The sequence below is a fragment of the Amblyraja radiata genome, chromosome 19, assembly GCF_010909765.2.
Source record: "Amblyraja radiata isolate CabotCenter1 chromosome 19, sAmbRad1.1.pri, whole genome shotgun sequence".
NCBI lineage: Eukaryota > Metazoa > Chordata > Chondrichthyes > Rajiformes > Rajidae > Amblyraja > Amblyraja radiata.
In genome coordinates, this window is record NC_045974.1 from 21,667,256 (window position 1) to 21,689,999 (window position 22,744).

Consider the following 22,744-nt stretch of genomic DNA (forward strand, 5'->3'; position numbering starts at 1 on the left):
TGACCCTACTGTTCAATGGTATATCTCATAACTTCTCAAATGAACTCACAAACCTGCCCTCAATCTATGAAATTAACAGGACTATGAGAACGCTGACCTCACAAGCACAGATCCTGCTACCTGGCACTTACCAAACCAGTCCTAAAAAACTGGGCGAAGTGTTCAAACTATTCGGCACAAGAGGGCAGAGTCTGGAATGAGCACCACACTAAACCAGACAGCAGTACCTCTACGTGTCCACCAGGTGCGTCTACCTCATGGTACTGGTGAAAGCTCGGGGCCTGCATGCCAAACCCGTAGCATTTTTGGCCACGGCCCAGAGCAGGCCCCAGGGAAAATGCGCCACCCCCCAACAAACATCGTCCCTACAAGAACAAGGAACCAGAAACCGAAGAAAACAACAATGAAGATAGATAAGTATGTTTAAAGGTTAAGGGTTGTACTAACAAGGGGTGGGTGAATCACGCCTGGTTAGGAAGCTATCACTCTTGGTAGTTATATACCAAAAAATAAATACAAGGGGAATAGAATTAATATCTTGCCACCAATTCAGCAAGCACCCCAAGGGGTCTACCCTCCCACGATGGTGAATGTCGCACCATCGTTGATAAACCACTTGAGTATTTCACCAGGTATACCCATTCATGGGATTTGTAACTACTACCATGGATCCAAGGATACTTTATGGTAGACATCGACCTTGAAGATGCACACTATTGAGTACCTTCTCATATAAGTTTCGGATATACCGCAATTACCTGGATGGAGTAACCATGATGAGCGTTGCGGCATTTAAGTCAAAGTTATCCAGAATCAACTAGCCCTGACACTTAGAAACATTCCGTCATGGCATGTCTATATATTAACGACAAACTATCCTTGGAACTATCAGGAACATCAGGTCCAGTCATGAAATTCCGGGCATACCCACCTGAACCACTGCATCGCTTCTCGGCCTTTTGGCTAAGATCAAGTGTAGTATCTGTTCTTATCAGTTTAATAATCTGATACGTCCCTTATCTAGGGACCATATATTAAATTGAATTTTGGAACAGGGAGATGGAATAGGGGCTTGCTCCGTCCACTCCACGCATCGACCCAGTATTGCAGTGCCTCTGGGAACGGTGCACAAAATATATATCCAGATATTTACGTTGACCATCCACAACTTTGTTATCTGGTATTCATTAAGACTATCAGTCATGGTACATTAACCACCAATCAACTACGTGGCAAAGTAATTGGGATATAGCAGCATTACCAGCTACTGAACTTTGTACCTTTCCTATGAGCTGAGATACTAGTGTTCAAAACTATCTCCATACCTGTAATATGGGGGCAAATGGATTCATCTGTAGTGTTATCATGGAATTTATCGGCAGGAAGGATTATGGTTGTACACTTCCACCTGTTTTGAGTAACATCTTATGTGTCCTGATGTGTTACTGAGCTTGTAATACTTAATGCCAATATGAATTGACTTAAACATGTTATATATTAACTTACTTAATTCTAGTGAAGCATTTGCTCAGTAATCCACCAAATTTGCATGTTCGTTTATAAGATAACAACATCACAGTGGTGGCATATACCAAACCACTTGGGCGGAGAACATCGATATTAGGTGACAATTTATTAACAATTGGAAACCGTATGTCGTCAAACATGTTTGACCATCAGTAACTCACCTATCAGGTGAGCTAAATACTGTAAACATACATTTAAACCAAAAATATTTGCTGAAATTACTAAGCAATATGGACACCAGATATCGATTCCTTATATCCAATTAAATCACCACGTACTAACTTACGTCACATGAAACCAATCTCAAGGCAGCGGCAATGGAGACATTCCCGCGTATTGAGGGGTGGGGGGAACCTAATCTCTATGGTTTCCTTTCCTTCTACCTCTTCAATAGGTACTACGGCTTCATCAGTCGGGTACTACGCAAATTACAGTGGACCAAGTCCACAAGCATGGTTCCCAGTGATCCTCGACATGGTCATTAAAAGAATTGCAGAATTGGGAAGACCATTGCTGTGCTTGGATCAGCAGCACTATCAACCTGATGACAGCATTCCGTCGCATATCCTAGGGAACATACCTGAGGAGCATCAAGAAATGGTACACTGTTTTCCAAAACAGGAATTACACATTCAACTATAACAAAAAACTGTACTGGAGCTCCTGGCAGGTCTTCACCACAATGAAGGACATGTTCTGTTAGCCTACTCAACTTGGGTACCGCTCACTGGTGATCAGATACAGGAGAGGTATATCAATCCATTTCCCAGAAATAGGTACACCCAAATTGGGATGTCAGTGAAATCCTGACATACCTTAGGGGATGATCACCAGCCAGGTCACTCACCCTGGAACAGCCTACCCTGAAGATGGACATGCTGGTGGCCTTACATCAACACAAAGAGCCAGCTCTCCCATCTACTGCGATGGGACAACATGGTTATAACACCAGACAGTGTCACATGCCCATTCAAGGGTTGGCCAAACAGAACAGACCAGGAACATCAGGTCCAGTCATGAAATTCCGGGCATACCCACCTGAACCACGTTTTATGTGTCATGACCCACTTAGAGATCGACACAATAAGGAATACCGAGGGAGAGGAAAAAGCCTTATGGGTCAGCCACAGGAAACCTCATGGTCGGGTGACGAGCTAAACTATCTCTAGTGGCTCAAGCAGGTACTGGGAGTTGCTGGAGTAAATACTAACGTGTATAAAATCTTATTCCACCAGGACAGCTTCCACGTCAGTAACTAAGAGGATGGACGAGCCTATGGACCACATCCTGGCTACTGCAGGGTGGTCTAGGGAGTATACGTTCCAAACTTTTATAACAAACCACTGACAGAACCTGTATCATTTGCAGAAAAAGAATCTGCAAAAAATATATAATTTAAGCCCGGGGGAGCAATTGGTCTTGTTGTTAATAACACCATTATTGTTTTTACAAACAGATTCATGGTTGATTACGATAACATACTTCCTCCCTCGAATGACTTCGGCAGCGAGTGAAGTATGAACTGTTACACGGTTTGAAATCACAGAGCTTTGAAGTCTTCACGTAGTCACTCACGTGACTCCGAAGTAAAATAGTAAGATTAAACGAGAACTTACCAGTTTGAAGTTTGATCTGTATTTTATGAGGAGTTACGATGAGGGATTACATGCCCTCCGCTCCCACCCTCATTATATGGATCAAACTAATAAATTGATGTCTCCTTATCTTTACTATGTTTACTTCAAATAACTGTGTCTATCTGTGATTCCACACCGCTGCTTGGAAGTATGCCGCGCCTGCGCACTGAGCGGGTTCTTCACGTAATCCCTCATCGTAACTCCTCATAAAATACAGATCAAACTTCAAACTGGTAAGTTCTCATTTAATCTTACTATTTGAGTGGATGGCATTCAAACAAAGGCTCCTCACTGTATCTCGGTACACGTAACACGCAAAGCAAAACCAACATTTTCTAAACAATCTAGCTCCATGATGAATGTTACAACCTGCTTCCAGTGAGATTTACAAGGTTCCAGCTACTTTCACACCAGCTTTAGAGAGAGTGGAATAAAATCTTCAATAAAACAAATGGTAATGATAAAAGAATCAGCTGGAAGCAACATGAATGAAATGCAGAGACAGTGTAACAGATGGGTTCAATACGACAGCACTAATTTTCAGTTCTTAAGAGCCAGGCAGTTTTATCCAATGCGACTATTAAAATAGACTTTTGTGTTTGGAGATTCAGCCATGTATTTCTTCAATTTAGGCTTTTCCACATGCTTCCCCCTCTCCCTTCATTGAACATAAAATAAAGAGTACAGCCCCGGGGTCAGGCCCTTCAGCCCACAATGCCCATGCCGTACATGTTTCCAAGTTAAACAAATCTGCACCCGATTCATATCCCTCTATTTCACTGCTACACGGGAGGGTTTAAACTAGATTGGCGGGGGGGGTGGGATCTCGTGCAGGACAGAGGCACGTGAGAGGCTAGAAGTTGGTATGGAGGATGGTGCGGGAAAGGTTAGTGGACAGAATAGGCAGGAGAAAGGCGGAGAGCGAGGAAGGAGAGTTGGTTTAAACTGCACATATTTTAATGCAAGGGGCCTGACGGGTAAGGCAGATGAGCTTAGGGCATGGATAGGTATGAGTGACTGGGACGTTGTAGCCATGACTGAAACCTGGTTAAGGGAGGGGCAGGACTGGCAGCTCAATGTTCCGGGGTACAGGAGCTACAGGAGAGACAGGGGTGAGGGGATAAGAAGAGGGGGGGGGGGGGTTGCATTGTTGGTTAAGGAAGATGTCACGGCTGTGTTCAGACGTGACATTACGGACAGTTCGTCTAGTGAGGCTCCGTATATGGATGGAGCTGAGGAACAAGAAAGGGATGATCATATTGTTGGGGGTGTATTACAGGCCCATGAATAGTCAACGGGAATTAGAAGAACAAATGTGCCGGGAGATTGCACACAGCTGCAGGTCAAATAAGGTTGTTGTAGTAGAGGATTTTAACTTTCCCAATATTGAGTGGGAAAATCATAGCATGAATGATGAAAGAAAGTGGTGAATCTGTGGTGAATTTGGTGGTGAATGTGGTGAATTTACACAGAGAGTAGTGAATCTGTGGAATTCTCTGCTACAGAAGGTAGTTGAGGCCAGTTCATTGGCTATATTTAAGAGGGAGTTAGATGTGGCCCTTGTGGCTAAAGGGATTAGGGAGTATGGGATACTGAGTTGGATGATCAGCCATGATCATATTGAATGGTGGTGCAGGCTCGAAGGGCCGAATGGCCTACTCCTGCACCTATTTTCTATGTTTCTATGAAGGGTTCTGATGGGGTGCAATTCCTCAAAAGTGTTCAGGAGAGTTTTCTTAAGCAGTGTGTGGAGGCCCCCACACATGAGAGGGCAACGCTGGATCTAGTATTGGGAAATTGGGAAGGGCAAGTTAATGAAGTGTGTGTGGAGGAGCCTTTTGGAACCAGTGACCACAGTTCGATTAGGTTTAAGTGAGTTATGGATAGGGACGGAGAGGGTCCACGTGTTAAAATGCTCAACTGGGGTAAGGCCAACCTTGAGGGTATGAGAGAAGGTCTCGCTCAAGTTGACTGGATCAGGTTATTTGAGGGGAAAGGAACATCGGCCAAGTGGGATGTTTTCAAAAGTGTACTGAAGAAAGCTCAGGATGTGTACGTCCCCGTTAGAGTGAAGGGAAAAGCAGACAAACGCAAGGAAGCTTGGCTGACGAGTGGAATTGAGACATTAGTTAAAAACAAAAAGAAGGATGCATGGGACAGGTATAGGCAGCTGGGATCAAGTGCATCCCTGGAGTAGTTTCGGGAACTAAGGAGTCAACTAAAAAGCAAATCAGAAGGGCAAAAAGGGGCCAGGGGATAGCTCTGGCGGGTAGCATTAAGGACAATCCCAAAATATTTTATAAATACATAAGGGGGAGAAGGATAACTAGAGAGAGAGTGGGACCTCTCAGGAATCAAAGCGGTGTGGAGCCACAGGAGATGGGCAAGGGCCTAAATGAGTATTTCTCTTCTGTATTTACCAAGGAGAATGACAGTAGGACTGAGGAAGTCACTGGAAGTGTCTTGAGAGCAGTCAGGGTTGATATCGAAGAAGTATTGAAGGTACTGTCGTGTTTAGTGGTTTTGCTGATAGTGAATATGGTTGTGAACGATTGCAGCAGGATCTGGATCGATTGGCCAGGTGGGCAGAGGAATGGTTGATGGACTTTAATACGGAGAAGTGTGAGGTGTTGCATTTATGGGACGTCGAACAAATGCAGGACCTACACTGTAAATGGTAGGCCTCTGGGTAGTGTTGTAGAGCAGAGGGATCTAGGAGTACAGGTGCATGGTTCCTTGAAGATTGAGTTGCAGGTGGATAAGGTGGTCAAAAAGGCTCTTGGCACTTTGGCCTTCATCAGTCAGTGTATTGAGTATAGAAGTTGGGAGGTCATGTTGCAGTTGTATAAAACGTTGGTGAGACCGCATTTAGAATATTGTGTTCAGTTCTGGGCACCATGTTATAGGAAAGATATTGTCAAGCTTGAAATGGATTTCGAGAATGTTGCCAGGACTAGAGGGTGTGAGTTATAGGGAGAGGTTGAGTAGGCTGGGTCTCTATTCCATGGAGCACAGGAGGATGAGGGGAAATCTTATAGAGGTATAAAAAATCACGAGAGGAATAGATTGGGTAGATGCACAGTGTCTTGCCCAGAGTAGGGGTATCGTGGACCAGAGGGCATAAGTTCAAGGTGAAGGGGAAAACATTTAATAGGAATCCGAGGGGTAACTTTTTTACACAAAGGGTGATGGGTGTATGGAACAAGCTGCCAGAGGAGGTAGTTGAAGTTGGGACTATTCCATCGTTTAAGAAACAGTTAGACATGGATAGGACAGGTTTGGGGGGATATGGACCAAGTACAGGCAAGTGGGACTAGTGTAGCTGGGACATTGTTGGCCGGTGTGGGCGAGTTGGGCCGAAGGGCCTGTTTCCACACTGTATCACTCTATGTCCATGTGCCTAACTAGCAGTCTCTTAAAGACCTCTTTCATAACTGCCTCCGCCACACTCTTGGCAGCGTGTACCAGGCACCCACCACTCTCTGTGTAAAATACCTGCCCTGCACATCTCCTTTACACTTTCCCCCCCTCCACGCCTTAAATCTATGCCCACGAGTCTTTGACATTTCCACCCTGAGAAAAATGTTCTGACTATCTACCCTATCTATGCACCGCCGAATTTTACAGACTTCTGTTCAGTTTCTCCTCAAACTCTCATGCTCCCGAGAAAACAATCCAAGTTTGTCCAACCTCAGCAGAGGCTCGGTGGGCCGAAGGGCCTGATTCCGTGCAATGTGACTGTCTCGGTAGCTAGGAGAACTGACAAGAAAAAACACCCCTGAAGAAGAGCTGATGAGAGTTCCTCTCATTGTTCCAACCAATTTATAACCAAAGTGTGAATTATCTGCTCGTTCTGACGCTGTTGTGTGTATGCTCATGCTGTGAGGATATTAACAGTCCTATTTTCTAGACAGTCCCCCCAGGTTAAAGATGACTTAATTACAACGGCGTCTACAATTTCTCTCACTGCCACCAAAATGCTTTGCAGTTTTCAGAGGTCATGGAATGTGTTATAAGTGCAAGTTTTTTTTAAACTTTAATTGCGCGGATAAAGTGCAGTTCCCTGAGCCGAGAGAAAGAGGTACTTACAGCATTAAGTGGAGCTGTTCTAACTGTTGATGGCAATGTGGTGCCCTTGTGTCAAATATCTCACATTGATATTCATCTTTGCGGAACTACATTGTGGAATGACCTCGAGCGACTGCAAAGGAAAAACAGCAGACGCTCAGATGATTCGTGATACGGTGACCATCAGTGGTGTTGGATGTGGGGAGACTTGCATTTGACAAGCACAAAACGAATAGAGAATTGTCTGGATAGACATGATAGAGTCATAGAGTGATACAGTGTGGAAACAGGCCCTACGGCCCAACTTGCCCACACCAGCCAACATGTCCCAGCTACGTTAGTCCCACCTGCCTGCGTTTGGTCTTTATCCCTCCAAACTGGTCCTATTCATGTACCTGTCCAACTGATTCTTAAACGTTGGCATAGTCCGTGCCTCAACTACCTCCTCTGGCAGTTTGCTCCATACACTCACCACCCTTTGTGTGAAAAAGATACCCATCAGATTCTTGTTAAATCTTTTCACCTTCACCTTGATCCTCGATTCCCCAACTCTGGGCAAGAGGTTCTCTGCATCTAACCAATCTATTCCTCTCATGATTTTATACCCATGATGTGGGGAGGATGTTTCCACTAGTGGGAGAGCCTAGGACCAGAGGGCACGGCCTCAGAATGACAGGACGCACCTTTTGAAAGGAGATGTGGAGCAACTTTTGCAGTTGGAGGGCGGTGAATCTGTGAGATTCTTTGCCACAGACGGCTGTGGAGGCCAATCAGTGGATAGTTTTAAGGCGGTGATTGACAGATTCTTGATTGGTAAAGGGTATCAGGGGCTACTGGTTGGAGAATAGGGTTGAGAGGGAAAGATAGATCAGCCATGATGAAATGGCAGAGTAAACTTGATAGGCTGAATGGCCCAATTCTTCTCCTATGACTTATGAACTCGTGAAACAATTGCACACAGAGGGAGGTGGGTGTATGGAACGATCTACCAGAGGAGGTAAAATGTGGAGGAAGGAACTGCAGATGCTGGTTTATACTGAAGATAGACACAAAGTGCTGGAGTAACTCAGCGGGTCAGGCAGCATTTCCCTGGAGAAAAAGGATGAATGATGTTTTGGGTCTGAAGAAGGGTTCTGACATCAAAAGGTCATCCTTCAGAGATGCTGCCCGACCCGCTGAGTTACTCCAGCACTTTGTGTCTTTCTTAGGTTTAGAAGGATATGGGCGAGACGCGGGAAGGTGGGAGTAGTGTAGATGGGCTGTGTCGGTCGGCATGGACAAGTTGGGCCGAAGGGCCTGTATCCATGCTGTACGACTACGAGTGAGACCGTTGTAGGAGGAAATATTCATCGGAGAACTCGGCAGGGAATGGCAGAATCAATGCTCTTCGATTTGAATGTGCTCCGTCTTAATAGTCACAGATAATGACTCTGACATCAGGCTTGCCCCTTTGAACTGCAGATATTTGATTAGCAGTTGATGAATGATTCAGTTCCAGGATAATGTTTACAACTGCAGAGACAGAGAGCGCTTATTAGCCCAGATGGGTAATTACATTCAGCAAACGGCTCAGCCTTTGATGGGACTGTAAGACTAATAAACGAGATAATGTTTTGCCAGATCACATTTTGTTTCCAATCAGGTCTTCACAGCACTGTAATGTCCCTTTCCAATCAGTGTACGGGATCTCATTACGATGTAGAAACGAGGAACTGCAGTTGCTGGTTTTAACCAAAGATCGGCACAAAGTGCTGAGGTAACCCCCAACGGGACAGGCAACATCTCTGGAGGAAATGGATAGGTGATGTTTCGGGTCAGGACTCTTCAGACTGATCAGGTTCAGGAACAGCTTCTTCCCAGCAACTATCAGCCTCTTGAACCACACTGTACAACAATCAAGAACCAGGTGGACAGGAACATCGGGAGTTCGCAGGTCCCTGGTGGGAGACCACTTTTCGGAGCTCCTGCAACGGCAACTTCTCCCGCTGGAATTGCGGGGTTTAAGTGACTCGGAGCGGGGCCTAACATCGCCCCGCGCAGCTTCAATGGCCGCGGGACTTACCATCGCCCGCCGGGGGCTTTAACATCGTGAGCCCCAGTCGCCGAGACGCAATTTATATATAAATAAATAAATAAATAAAGGAAGACAATCAAGAACCAGAGGACATAGGTTTAAGGTGAGTGGGGGAAAGATTTAGTAGGAACCTGACTGAGGGGTAATTTTTCACACAAAGGATGGTGGGTGTATGGAACAAGGAGGTCGTTGAGGAAGGCACTATCGCAACGTTTAAGAAACATTTAGACAGGTACATGGATAGGACAGGTTTGGAGGGATATGGGCCAAACTCAGGCATTAGTGTAGATGGACATGTTGACCGGTGTGGGCAGGTTAGGCCGAATGTTGGTTTCTACGCTCTAAGACCCTATGACTAACCTCAAACCTACCTCCATAGTAGCACCAAACTATTAAGGACTTTGCACGACTAAGATTGCACCACATATTTGGCTTGCACTGGAAGAACTGATATATAATTGTATATTTATTTATTGTGTTGTTGTGTGCCTGGTAATCTTACCTGCAGCAGGTACGAATTTTAATGTTTCTTCCCCCCCCCCCCCCCCCCCCCCTGATACATGTGTCAATTAAACACTCTATGATCTTTGCTTTTGACCCTTACCATGAGTCGGCCGACACAGTGGCTCAGCAGTAGAGTTGCTGCCTTGCAGTGCCAGAGATCCGGGTTCGATCCTGACTACGGGTGCTGTCTGCACAGAGTTTGCACGTTCTCCCTGTGATTGCGTGGGTGTTCTCCGGGTGCTCCGGTTTCTTCCCACAACCCAAAGACTTGCAGGTTAATTGTCTTCTGTAAATTGTCCCTAGCGTGTAGGATAAAACTAGTGTATGGGTGGTTGCTGGTCGCTGTGGACTTGATTCCGTGCTGTAACTCGAAACTAAAATAAGAGCTAACTGGAGCACATTCAAGTCATCGGCTTTACTTCAGAAACTCTAACATACAAATGCAAATTTCTTTTCTCCTCTGGATTACTTTTTACTGTGTAGAAGATTTGACAAAGGCGGTTTTATAATCTATTAATAAACGGGGAGAATTATTTATCAGATCATTCAAGCAAGCACAATCAACTTCCATCCACCACAGAGATCTGGAGCTTCCTTTGCAAGGCAACCTCTGAATACCAGAGTTATTTACAAAGTGGTGCAGCACAATGGATTACAAATGCAGCTGTTCAAACATATTCTCTGTAAAATTAATATTGTTGCATAATGTGTTGGAGCCTTTGGGACTCAAGTTAGGATTCAGCAGCAGTCAGAGGAGATTGCATTCAAACCATTATTGGGTCGTTCTGGAGACAGAACACAAAGAAACATCTGCTGCAGAGAAATACTACAGGGTCCACCGCCGATTTTCCGGCACACTTGCTTTCGGAGTCTTTCTGGATTATCCGTGTTGCCGGACCAGAGGCGTGTCACGGCCTCCGAGAGGAGTCCGACTGTACCGGAACAGTCCCGCCTAGGCCGCTGGGGAGATGAAATGCAAGCCCACAAAGTCAGCCTTGGAAGTCGGCTATGGGAACAGATCTGCCAACACGGGCCAGGCTGGAGTTCCAGAGGCTGGGTCGCAGGGAGGAAATTCGACCCGACGATCGGGCACAGAAGTCTCAATGAGGTCGACATAGGTCGGTGCCACACTTCCGGGGGGGGGGGGGGGGGAGAATTTCAAGTACACTCTTATAATTTTCTCTGGATTAAAGGAGGTGCCGTGTCATCAGTTGCCGGAGAATCGGTGGTGTATACCAAAATATCGGGCGTGTATACCAAAATATATCAGTGTCACCAAGTTGTGGATCTGTGGGAGAAGCCTGGCCTCAAACTCTCAGGTCTCCCTAGGATAGGGAGGATGAAAGAGTGCAGGGAAGAATGATGAGGATATTGTCTGGACCCGAGGGCCTGAGCTGTAGGGAGAGGTTGAGCAGGCTAGGACTTTAGTCCTTGGAGTGCAGGAGGATAAGTGGTGATCTTGTAGAGGTGTATAAAAATATTAGAGGAATAGAACGCACAAAGGCTTTGACCCAGAGTAAGGGAATCGAGAACCAGAGGACATGGGTTTAAGGCAGGGGGGGGGGAAATGTAATAGGAACCTGAGGGTCAACTTGTTTTTTTTACACAAAGGGTGGTGGCTATATGGAATGATCTGCTGGAGGAGGTAGTTGATGCAGGTATTATCACAATATTTGAGACATTTGGTGGCACAGCGGTAGAGTTGCTGCCTTACAGCGCTTGTAGTGCCGGAGACCCGTGTTCGATCCCGACTACGGGCGCTGTCTGTACTGAGGTTGTACTTGTTCCCCGTGACCGCGTGGGTTTTCTCCGAGATCTTCGGTTTCCTCCCGCACTCCAAAGACGTACAGGTATGTAGGTAAATTGGCTTGGTAAATGTTAAAAGTGTCATTAGTAGTGTGTGCAGGATAGTGTTACTATGCAGGGATTACTGGTTGGCACGGACCCGGTTGGCTGAAGGGCCTATTTTCCGCACTGTATCTCTAAACTAAACTAAATTGAACAGGAACATGGATAGAATAGGTTTTCGAGAGATATGGCCAAGCATGGGCTGGTGGGACTAGTGTGGACGGGGCACGTTGGTCAACGTCGTCAAATTGAGCCACATTAGTCGGCGTGGGCAAAGGACCTGGTTCCATGCTCTATAACTATCTGACGAACAGATGATCGGAGGCCCCAGTAGATCCCTCGGCCCCTTGGGCCTGCCCTGCCATTTAATAAGATAACAATCTGACTGTACCCACATCCCCTCCATCTCCTTGCAGTGACCTTTCATCCCTTTAGTTATCAGCAGTACGTCCACATTTGTTTTAATTATATTCACACTCTACTCACCACCTCCTACCCATGCCTCCTACAGTTCCTTCATTTTGTTTGTGTTTACACCTTTCCTGTCTTCTTTGTGTTTGCTCAATCTCCCTAATAACATCCAATCTCTCCTGTTTTAGATGCTATTACAATCTTCCTCTTTAGTTTGTTACTCACCTCCCCCTTCCTCCACATTTTAAGATGTGTTCACTTTGACTTCTCACAGTTCTAATACAAGGTTATCGATCCAAAACATTCACTCTTTGTCTCTCCACAGATGCTGCCTGACCTGCTGAGCATTTCCAAAGGATTTTGATACATCTGTGGCTAACTTTTCAACATCCAGCAGGCACAGTCACTCCACATTACAGCACGGTGGTGCAGCAGTAGAGCTGCTGCCTTACAGCACCAGAGACCTGGGTTCAATCCTGGGTTCAATCCAGGCGCTATCTGTGTGGCGTTTGCACGTTCTCCCTGTGACTGCAATGGTTTCCTACAGGTGCTCCAACTTAATAGACAATAGACTATAGGTGCAGGAGTAGGCCATTCGGCCCTTCGAGCCAGCACCGCCATTCAATGTGATCATGGCTGATCATCCACAATCAGTACCCCATTCCTGCCTTCTCCCCATATCCACTGACTCCGCTATCTTTAAGAGCCCTATCTAGCTCTCCCTTGAAAGCATCCAGAGACCTCCACCTCTCTCAGAGGCAGAGAATTCCACAGACTCACAACTCTCTGTGTGAAGAAGTGTAGAGGGCATACGTCACCCCATGTTTTGAGAGAATTTTTACCAAAGCCAATTAACCTAAAACGTGAACGTCTTTAGAGTGTGGGAGGAAATTAGAGCACCGGGAGAAAACCCATGGAGTTACAAGGAGAACGTCCAAACTCCGTACCGACAGCCAGGACCCATAGTCAGGATCGAAAGCCGGGCCTCTGGCGCTGTAAGGCAGCAACTCTACCGCTGCGCTACCCAAAACATCTCACAGCATCTGGAGGGAATTTGAACTCTCATTTCTTAGACTGTAGGTGCAAGACTGTGAGCCCTCAGTGCGTCAATATTACCATTACTCTATGATGTCCAACAAGCAGCAACTTAACACAGGAGTCATGCTATAATTCTTGAGAAATAATGGCTCACAATCTCCAATACGGTAAGGGCTATCTCTGAACTCTATCATTCCATTTACTGCACACACCAATCTTTGAAGGCAATTGATTAAAAAACATGTTTCAGCCAGTAGATATTTTATCAAATTCAGTCTTTGGTTGAAGGCTTATTTCATTTAATTAGCAAACCAGCTATATCAGCCAGTATCCACTGATTTCATTTCCCGTTTTCAGATCCAATATATTACTTGCAATATCACTGACACTTCTTAATATCTTTCAGTCGAGGGATAATAATTGTCGATGTTACAAAAAAAAAATCCTTAACTTAAGTCTTAACATTCTCCACTTTTGAATCACATATGGGCTCAATTCATGATGCAAGCTCGGAGGGCCAAATGGCCTCCTCCCGCACCTATGTTCTATGATTTGATTGCCTGAGAAATAGCGAGGTTAAGTATAGGCAAACCTGACGACACAAGGAAGAAGGGTCCTGTCTGAAGAATGGACCCAACCTGAAACATCACCCATCCATGTTCTCCAAGTCTGAAGAAGAGATCTGACCCAAACTCCGACCCGAAACGTCGCCTGTCCGACTTGCTGAGTTACTCCAACTCTTTGTGTCTTTTCTAATAAATCAGCTTCTGCAGCTCTTTGTGTCCTCACTTTCGAGAAACCAACGGAGAGAAATAAGTTCTGAAGAAAATGAAGTCACCAACTCACACATAGTAATATTTGAGATAGCCACAAAATACTGGAGTTACTCAGCGGGTCAGTCAGCATCACTGCGGAAAATTACGGGTCGGGGCCCTTCTTGTGACGGAAAGTAGAGGGTGGGTGGGTGAACAGCAAGAAAATACCTGGACCAGTCAAGGCCGGCCACAAATCACCGCAGGCAGCGCGGTGCCTGGTAGGTCCATTGTTGGGTAGGGAAGGTGTGATCTCAAGAGAAACAATGTGGGGAACTGTGGAACTAAAACGACTAGAGTGGAGGAAGGGGGCAAGGAGGGTGCAAGATGATGGTACTTAAAATTAGGGAATTCACTGTTCATACCGCTGGGTTGTAAGCTGCCCAAGCGAAATACGAGGTGCTGTGTGGCCCCACTCTGGCAATGGAGGAGGTCCAGAATAGAAAGGTCTGGATGGGAATGGGAAGGGGAGTTGAAATGGTTCGTAACTGGGTGATCCCGTAGGCCTCGGCGGACCTAGTGATATTTAGCCTTGAGAGATACAGTATGGAAACAGGCTCTTCGGCCCACCGAGTCCACGCCAAAATGCAATCACCCCTTACACTAGCACTAACATACACACCAGGGACAATTTTCTATTTTGCCGAAGCCAATTAACCCAAAGATCTGTATATCTTTAGCATGTGGGTGGAAACCGCCACCTGGAGAAAACCCACACGGTTACATGTAGAACACACAGACAGCACCCGTAGTGAGGATCGGACCTGGGTCTCTGGCGCTGTGAGGCAGCAACTCTACGCCGCTGTGCCGTAGTGTGTTTGCATTTCTGGTCACTCTCCCTTCACGTAAAGGAGTTTGCTAATTCGCCAGGCATGAAATTATAAATCTCAACAGCCTCCATAATTATTGTATGATTTAAATATGGGGCCACGGTATAATGGAAAATGAGAAAAATGAGTGCATGAAAAGACCTGTGAGGATTAGCATGGTTTGGTGAAAGGCGAGTGTTTAACATGTTTGTTGAGGTTTACTGCATTAATGAGTCTTATTCATGGTCTTAAATGGTGTAATTAAAGAGTCGATTAATATTCCATCCACATAACATAATCAAATATCTATAAATTGCAGCGTGATCAGTCACAACCTGGCTGCAAAAATAGTGTTTGCATATTACAACCATGCAAATTAGGTTAGCTGATGAAACTAAACGAGGAAAATAAATTATGGTGAAACTGAAGGAAAGTTATGTAAAGTATTTTAAATCAATTTAAAGGGATCATGGAATGAGAATTAAACAGAGGAGTCTGACCCCCCAAATCCATGGAGAATTATCATTCTGGAGAATGCAGCTGAGGAATATCAAATGCGTATGAACTTGTATGTAGGAAGGAACTGCAGATGCTGGTTTACAGTATATAGAAGTTTAAGGATAAGGGGGAAATCTTTTAGGACCGAGATGAGAAAAACTTTTTTCACACAGAGAGTGGTGAATCTGTGGAATTCTCTGCCACAGAAGGTAGTTGAGGCCAGTTCATTGGCTATATTTAAGAGGGAGTTAGATGTAGCCCTCGTGGCTAAAGGAATCAGGGGGTATGGAGAGAAGGCAGGTACAGGATACTGAGTTGGATGATCAGCCATGATGATATTGAATGGCGGTTCAGGCTCAAAGGGCCGAATGGCCTACTCCTGAACCTATTTTCTATGTTTCTATGGACACAAAATGCCGGAGTAACACAGTGGGTCAGGCAGCATTTCTGGAGAAAATGAATAGGTGACTTTTCAGGTCTGAAGAAGGGTTCCGAACTGAAACATCATCTATTCTTTTGGCCCAGAGATGTTGCCTGACCCGCTGAGTTACTCCAGCACTTTGTGTCTATCTTCCATTGACCTTCTGAGGTTAGAATTTAGTAAAACCTGGAGTATCTGCAAATAGTCTTGGTTTATTGTTACAGGTATCACGTGTGGATGTACAGAAAAAAGCTGAGTTTGCATGCTCGCCAGTCAAATCACACTATACAATCAAGCCACACTTAAATACATCAGGAAATGCAAAGAAAAGCATAAGAGTTCAGAATATGGTGTTACAGGGTTATAGCGTTACAGTTACAGAGAAAAATCCAATGTCTGCAATGAAGTGGGTTGGAAGATCAGGATTACACCCTAGTTTATGGAAGGACCATTTAGTCGTCCAATATCAGTGGGGAAGAAGCTTTTTCTAAATCTGGTAATTCGTGCTTTCAAGCATTTGTATCCTCTGCCCAACGGAAGAGGGGAGAAGAGGGAGTGACTTGAGTGTGAGTGGTCAATGATTATGTTGGCTGCTTTCCCGAAGTGTAGATTCATTACCACAGATGGTGGTTAAGGCCAAGTCACTGGGTATTTTTAAAGTAGAGATTGATGGATTCTTGATTGGTAAGGGTGTCAGGGGTTATGGGGAGAAGGCAGGAGAATGGGGTTGAGAGGGAAGGAGAGATCAGACATGATTGAACGGCAGAATAGACTTGATGGGCCGAATGGCTCCTATGACTTCTGAAGCTTGAAACAACTTTCGAAGCATATCACCCACTGAGCCACAGCTTGCAAGTTAAAACTTTCCACATCAGCCAATTTCACAAAAGAAGCATATCGTTCTCTCGCACTGACACAAGCGACATTTAGTCAATTATAAGTATGGAGGTTTTAGTTGGTTGAGAATGTATTGGTCCCCAAATCTTCAGCGATAATTGTTCTACCAGCCAACATTACATCTCTTATGTTATAACATCCTTGGCCATCGGTGCCGGCTCTGATGTTTTCTGTTCTTTTTCATATCTCTAGTTTCCCTCTCCCCTGACTCTCAGTCTAAACAAGGGTTGGGACCCAAAACGTCCAGAGATGCTGCCTGGCCCGCTAAGTTACTCCAGCATTTTGTGTCCATCTTCAACATAACATCTCAGGGATAGTGGATAATGCATCACCCGACTTCCAAAGCACTTTGATGAAATATCTCACTGGAGGCCAACAGAGGCTCAGGGAATTGGGAATAAACTGGATCAAAAAATAACATTGGCTCAGAAATGAAACAGAAGGTAATTACAAAATGTTTGGCGCATGCTGAGCCTTTCATAATCATAGTCACAGATTCATACAGAATAGAAACAGGCCCTTCGGCCCAACTTGCCCACATTGGCAATCTTAGTCGTGCAAAGTCCTTTATAGTTCGGTGCCACTATAATAATAATAATAATAATAATAAATTTTATTTGCGGACGCCTTTCAAAGTCTCAAGGACACCTTACAGAGATTAACAAAAGAGAAAAAACATATAGTCGGCGTAAAATAAATAATAAGGACATCACCAATACACAAATTAAAGACAGAAATCGCTCCAAAGACAAAAAAATCAAAAACACAATGTGAAGAGAGAGCAGCGGCAGCTAAACCGCGCCAACGTCCACTCTCCCTTCCGACAGCCATCTTGGACACAGACTAACATACTAACTTACACACAAAAAAATCATCCCCCCACAATGGTTACCACTGTGGGGGAAGGCACAATGTCCAGTCCCCATCTCCAGTTCTCCCAAAGTCAAGCCTATTGAGGCCACCGCTATTGCCTCTACGGAGGCCCGATGTTCCTGGCCGTTCTGGCCGGGTGGTATTGCCCCGGTGTCGGGAGAGTCCTCTCAGCGGCTGGGCCACCAGGAACGGCCACTTCCTAGCTGGGGACCGCGGCTTCCGAAGCCGACAAGGCCGCGCCGGTTTGGAGCTCCCAGGCTTCCGATGTTAGAGTCGGCGCCGCCCGCTCCGCTCCGCAGACCCGCAGCCCGGAGGTGTTGATCTCGGCGGTCACAGCTCACCGGAGCTCCAGCGCGTCGATCCAGCGCGGCGATCCAGGCAAGGCATCGCCCGCTCCGCTCCGCGATAGCGCTCCAGCGCTGTGCCACCACCGAAGCCGAGGTGCTGGGCGGTCCCCGCCAGGAAACGGCGCTCCACGCCCGCTGGTAGGCCACGAGGACGGGACGCCGGGGCAGCCCGGAGAAAAAGCTGCCTCACCGACCAGGTAGGGACCTAGAAATATTGTCACCCCTTTCCCCCCACATTAAAAAGTAATTTCTCCCACAGACAAGGCACAGGACTCAGTAAAACTGCAAAAAAAAAGTGAATTAAACGGACGGCTGCTGATTAGCAGCCGTTCCCCAAGATGGCTCCTCCTCCTCGTGAAGGTAGGTTTGAGGTTAGTCATAGAGTCTTCGAGCATAGAAACCGGCATAAGCCTAAACTGCCCACACTGGTCAACATGTCCAACTACACTGGTCTCATCTGCCTGCGTTTGGCTCATATCCCTCTAAACCAGCCCTATCCATGTCCAAATGTTTCTTAAACATTATGATAGTCCGTACCTCAACTACCTCCTCTGGCAGCTCGTTCCATACACCCAACACCATTTGTGTGAAAAAGTTACCCCTCAGATTCCTATTCAATCTTTCCCCCTTCACCTTAGCCCTATGTCTTCTGGTTCTCGATTCCCCTACTCTGGCCAAGAGACTCTGTGCGACTACCAGGAGTTTTATTGGTGGAATTCATTACCTCCTGTGTACAGGAGGAGTTCTGCAGAGATCAGTAATGGGTCTCCACCAATCCATATTGGACTGGCCCATGGAGGAGCGGATGACTAGGCAGATGGCACAGATTCTGCCAAGTATCACAAGGGAGATAGATGTTAGGCAAAGTAAGGAAGGAGACATAAATGTTCAGACTAGTGAGTGTTCAATGGATCAACTTCCATTGTTGTCTCAGGTATACCTGGATCCAGCTCACACACCCGGTCCACTCTCTGGGCACTGGATCTGCCTCCTAAATCCAGTCCCTGGCTCCGGCCCATGCTCCAGGCTCAGAATCCGGCCCACACTCTGCCCCTCGAATCTAATCCCATTCTCAGGCCCAAGCTGCAGGCTCTGTACCTGACCCTTCACTCTGGGTCCTGGTTCTGGCCCCTGAAATTTGGTGTAAACCAGCATCTGCAGTACTCTGTTGCTACATTTAACCTGACACATGTTGTCCAGAGATGCTGCCTGACCCACTGAGATGCTCCAGCACTTTGTGACTTTTTTTACAAGAGTCAAGAGTGTTTTATTGTCACATGTCCCAGACAGAACAATGAAATTCGTACTTGCAGCTACACAACAGAATATGTAAACATAGTACTCTGTAAACAATATTATAAACGAGAAAATTCAGTGCCGTGTGTATTATAATATTTAGATATATACTAGACTAGACTAAGTGCAAACCCATTGGGTCTGCTCCCCCAACGCAAGATTCCACTACTCACGATTAGCCCCCAACTGCGCAGGCACGGCTCATTTCCCCTCATCCCCCAGCTCTCCCTCCCACTCCTCTTCATCCTACCTCTCCTTTCCCCTATCCTCAGTCACTCTCTCCCTCCATAACTCCTCTCCCCTCCCTAACGCCTCCTATCCCTTTATCCCCCACTCCTCACCTTCCCCTATCCCCCACTATTCCTCCTCACCTCCCCCTCTTTCCCCCTCTCCCTCAATCACCCCACTCTCGCTCCTCACATCCCCAGGATCTTTCCCCTCTCCTCCTCCCCTCTCCCAATCCCTCCCTCAATCCCTCCCTCTCCTTTCCCCTACCCTCAGTCACTTCCTCCCTCCCTTCCTCCCTTCCTCCCTCCATAAAAAGCAGCATCTGCAGTTCCTTCCTCCACAGGTCATTCATTGTTAGCTGTGGTTTAGATCCCGTTGACTTGCCGATTGGATCAATTGGCAGATTGTGTGTGTGAGAGAGTTACTCAAACTCCGCGCAAACTGCTCAGCCACCCTGCAACCCGACTCTCCCTCCCTCCCTTTACCCACTCCGGCTCAGCCACCGCTCGGCCCGTCATTGCCCTGCCCACCCGCCTACCTACCTGCCTGCTCGCTGCCGCCGTCGGGCTGGGCTGGGCTGCCGGATGGGGGGGGGGGGGGAGATGGTGTCGGTGTTCGTCACGGTGGGCACCAGGAGTTTCGACAAGCTGGTGGGGAAGATCTCCTCCGAGAGGGTCGTGAGGGTGAGTTACCACAGAGGAGAAGGATGGTCGCAGCCATTCACCTGGGGGGACGGGTAGACGGGACCGCCATTGCCGCATAGGGTGGGCGGGGAGAGGGGTGAGTGAGAGAGGGAAAGGCGGGACCAAGGCCTACACTGAACCCGCCCCCCCCCTCCCGCGGCTGCTGCAGGTGGTGGAAGAGACAGTAGACAAGTTACTGTGAGGAGGGGGAGAGGAGTTTGTGAGTGAGGCGGGAGCGGCTGCAGTGCAGGGAGGGGTGTCGCCATCCCGGCTGTGGCATTGACCGGCAGGAGAGGAGACCTGCGCATGCGCGGTTTTTAAGACTTATAAGCCTTAATAACTTTTCAAATATACCTTACATAGGAACAAACTTGTCGCACTTGCAGCACAGGAGAACGGAGAGTAAGGTGGCGAAAAATTGTAGCTATCATGTACCGTTTTTACGCAAATAGAAAAACATCGCAAACCGGAAGAGCACAAGATCAGAGTTTTAGTAATGTATAGATAGATAGATAGATAGATAGATAGATAGATAGATAGATAGATAGATAGATAGATAGATAGATAGATAGATAGATAGATAGATAGATAGATAGATAGATAGATAGATAGATATACACATTCACATGTATATACATATACATACACAGATACATATATGTTATTGCACACACACACATATACACACATAAATATACAACAATATTTATAAACAACAAACAAACAATAATAATGCAACTCAAGCTGACTTTGAGCTAGCTACATAAAGCAAAGAAAAGGCTGATGTTCTTATACATGGTCAAAGAGACAGGTTTTGAGAGGATGCACGGAAGGTTGAGGTATTACGCGAGGGAACTTGAGCTTTGGATCCTGGCGCCTTGTGAGAATGTAGAGATTACAACCAGGGTAGAGACAAGGGGTGGCACGGTGGCGCGGCAGTGGAGTTGCTGCCCCACAACAATAGAGACCTGGGTTCGATCCTGACTACTGGTGATGTCTGTCTGGAGTTAGCATTTTCTCCCTAGTGTGACCATGTTGGTTTTCTTCGGGTGCTCCAGTTTCTTCTCACACTCCTAGGACACACAGGCTTGTAGGTTAACTGGCTTCATTGTCCCTAGTGTGTAGGATCGTGCTAGTGTGCGGGGTGATCGCTGGTCGGCGTGAACTCGGTGGGACAAAGGGCCTGTTTCCACGCTGTATCTCTAAACTAAACCAAAGGAGCTGCAGATGCCGGTTTACACAAAAGGACACAAAGTGCTGGATGAACTCAGCGGGTCAGACAGCATCTCTGGAGAACATGGGCAGGTGACGTGTCAGGTCGGGACCCTTCTTCAGACTAGAGTTGAGAGACGAGGAGGGGAAAGAGCATGGGGATGGTGGAAGCAGAGGAGATTGTGGAGACAAACAAAGCCCTGCAGGGTACTGGGAAAATAACAATAATTGCTTTTAACTCACAATCACTGTCGCCGTGTCGACAGGCAGAGGCAATCAATGTTCGCACAGCTGGATCCTGGGACTTGGGAATGATTCGAATCACAGACTAGGAGGCTAGGAGATAGTGCTGTTCTGGAAAGGGCATTTCCCGAGATCTCTATTTCAAATTCACAACCTGACTTTAAAATCAGGGCACAGTGCAGGAAATTGCCTTTGCTTTGACCTTTCCCAAAGGACCAGTCTACGTTCAGGAAGAGTATTTTTAAGGGAACCTGCATCTCAAAGGCAAGGTCAGGAAGATGTCACAAGCAACAAGAATTCCAAATCAAAAAAAGACACAAAGTGCTGGAGTAACTCAGCGGGTCAGACCTGGAGTGCATGGATAGGTGATGTTTCAGGTCAGGACTCTTCTTCAGAATTAGAAACAATGAACGGCAGGTGCTGTTTAATACACAAGAGGACACAAAGTGCTGAAGTAATTCAGTGGGTCAGGCAGCATCTCTGGAGAAGATGGATAAGTGACGTTTCGGGTCAGGACACTTCTTCAGATTGATCTTAAGAGTAAACCAGCAACTGCAGTTCTTTGTTTTTAAGGAAATGTAAAATAAATGTCCTTCCTTTCAGAGTGATAAAGTCACACAGCACAGAAACAGGCCTTTTGGCCCAACTCATCCATACCAACCAAGTTGCCCCATCTAAGTTCCTCCCATTTGCCTGCATTTGTCCCATATGCCTAGAAGTCTTTCCTTTTTGGATATAGAATTACAGCCCATTCAAAGACCCATTGTCCCATTTGCCTGTGCTTGCCCCTTATCCATTAAACCTCTCTGTTTGAGGTGAGGGGGGGGAAGATTTAATATGAACCCGAGAGGTAACTTTTTTTGCACAAAGAGTGGTGGGTGTATGGACAAGCTGTCAGAGGAGATAGATGAGGCAGATACTATTGCATTGTTTAAGAAACGTTTAGACAGGTGCATGGATAGGACAGATTTAGAGGGATTTAGAGACTGGAGAAAAATTAGACAGGTTGAGACCCTTTCTCAAACCAATCTGAAGGGTCTATACTCAAAATGTTGCCTATTCCTTTTCTCCAGGGATGCTGCCTGACCCGCTGAGTTACTCCAGCATTTTGTGTCTATCTTCGGTGTCAACCAGCATCTGTAGTTCCTTCCTATTTTTAAGAGGGATATGAGCCAAGTGCAGGCAGGTGGGACTAGTGTAGATGGGGCATGTTTGTTGGCATAGGCAGGTTGGGCCGAAGGGCTGGTTTCCACGCTGAATGACTCTATGACTTGGATAGAGAATTGTAGTCCATTCAAAGACAGTGAATCTAGATGAA

The 22,744-nt window shown here is 46.3% G+C and overlaps 1 protein-coding gene and 1 non-coding gene across 5 annotated transcripts in view; one reads left to right on the top strand and one right to left on the bottom strand.

The window, feature by feature from the left end:
- syt1 (synaptotagmin 1) overlaps window positions 1-22,744 on the bottom strand; it is a 227,332-nt gene that overhangs the window by 148,277 nt on the left and 56,311 nt on the right. The window contains exon 2 of one of the 4 annotated variants that reach the window (XM_033037956.1): window positions 7,254-7,365. The exons of the other annotated variants lie outside the window; for them this stretch is intronic. The gene's annotated coding sequence lies outside the window, so the exon portion shown is untranslated. The remainder of the gene's footprint in view (window positions 1-7,253; window positions 7,366-22,744) is intronic. 4 annotated transcript variants of the gene reach the window in all.
- Window positions 944-1,135, top strand: LOC116984272. The gene has a single exon (XR_004414947.1). It is a non-coding gene; the product is annotated as a U2 spliceosomal RNA (small nuclear RNA).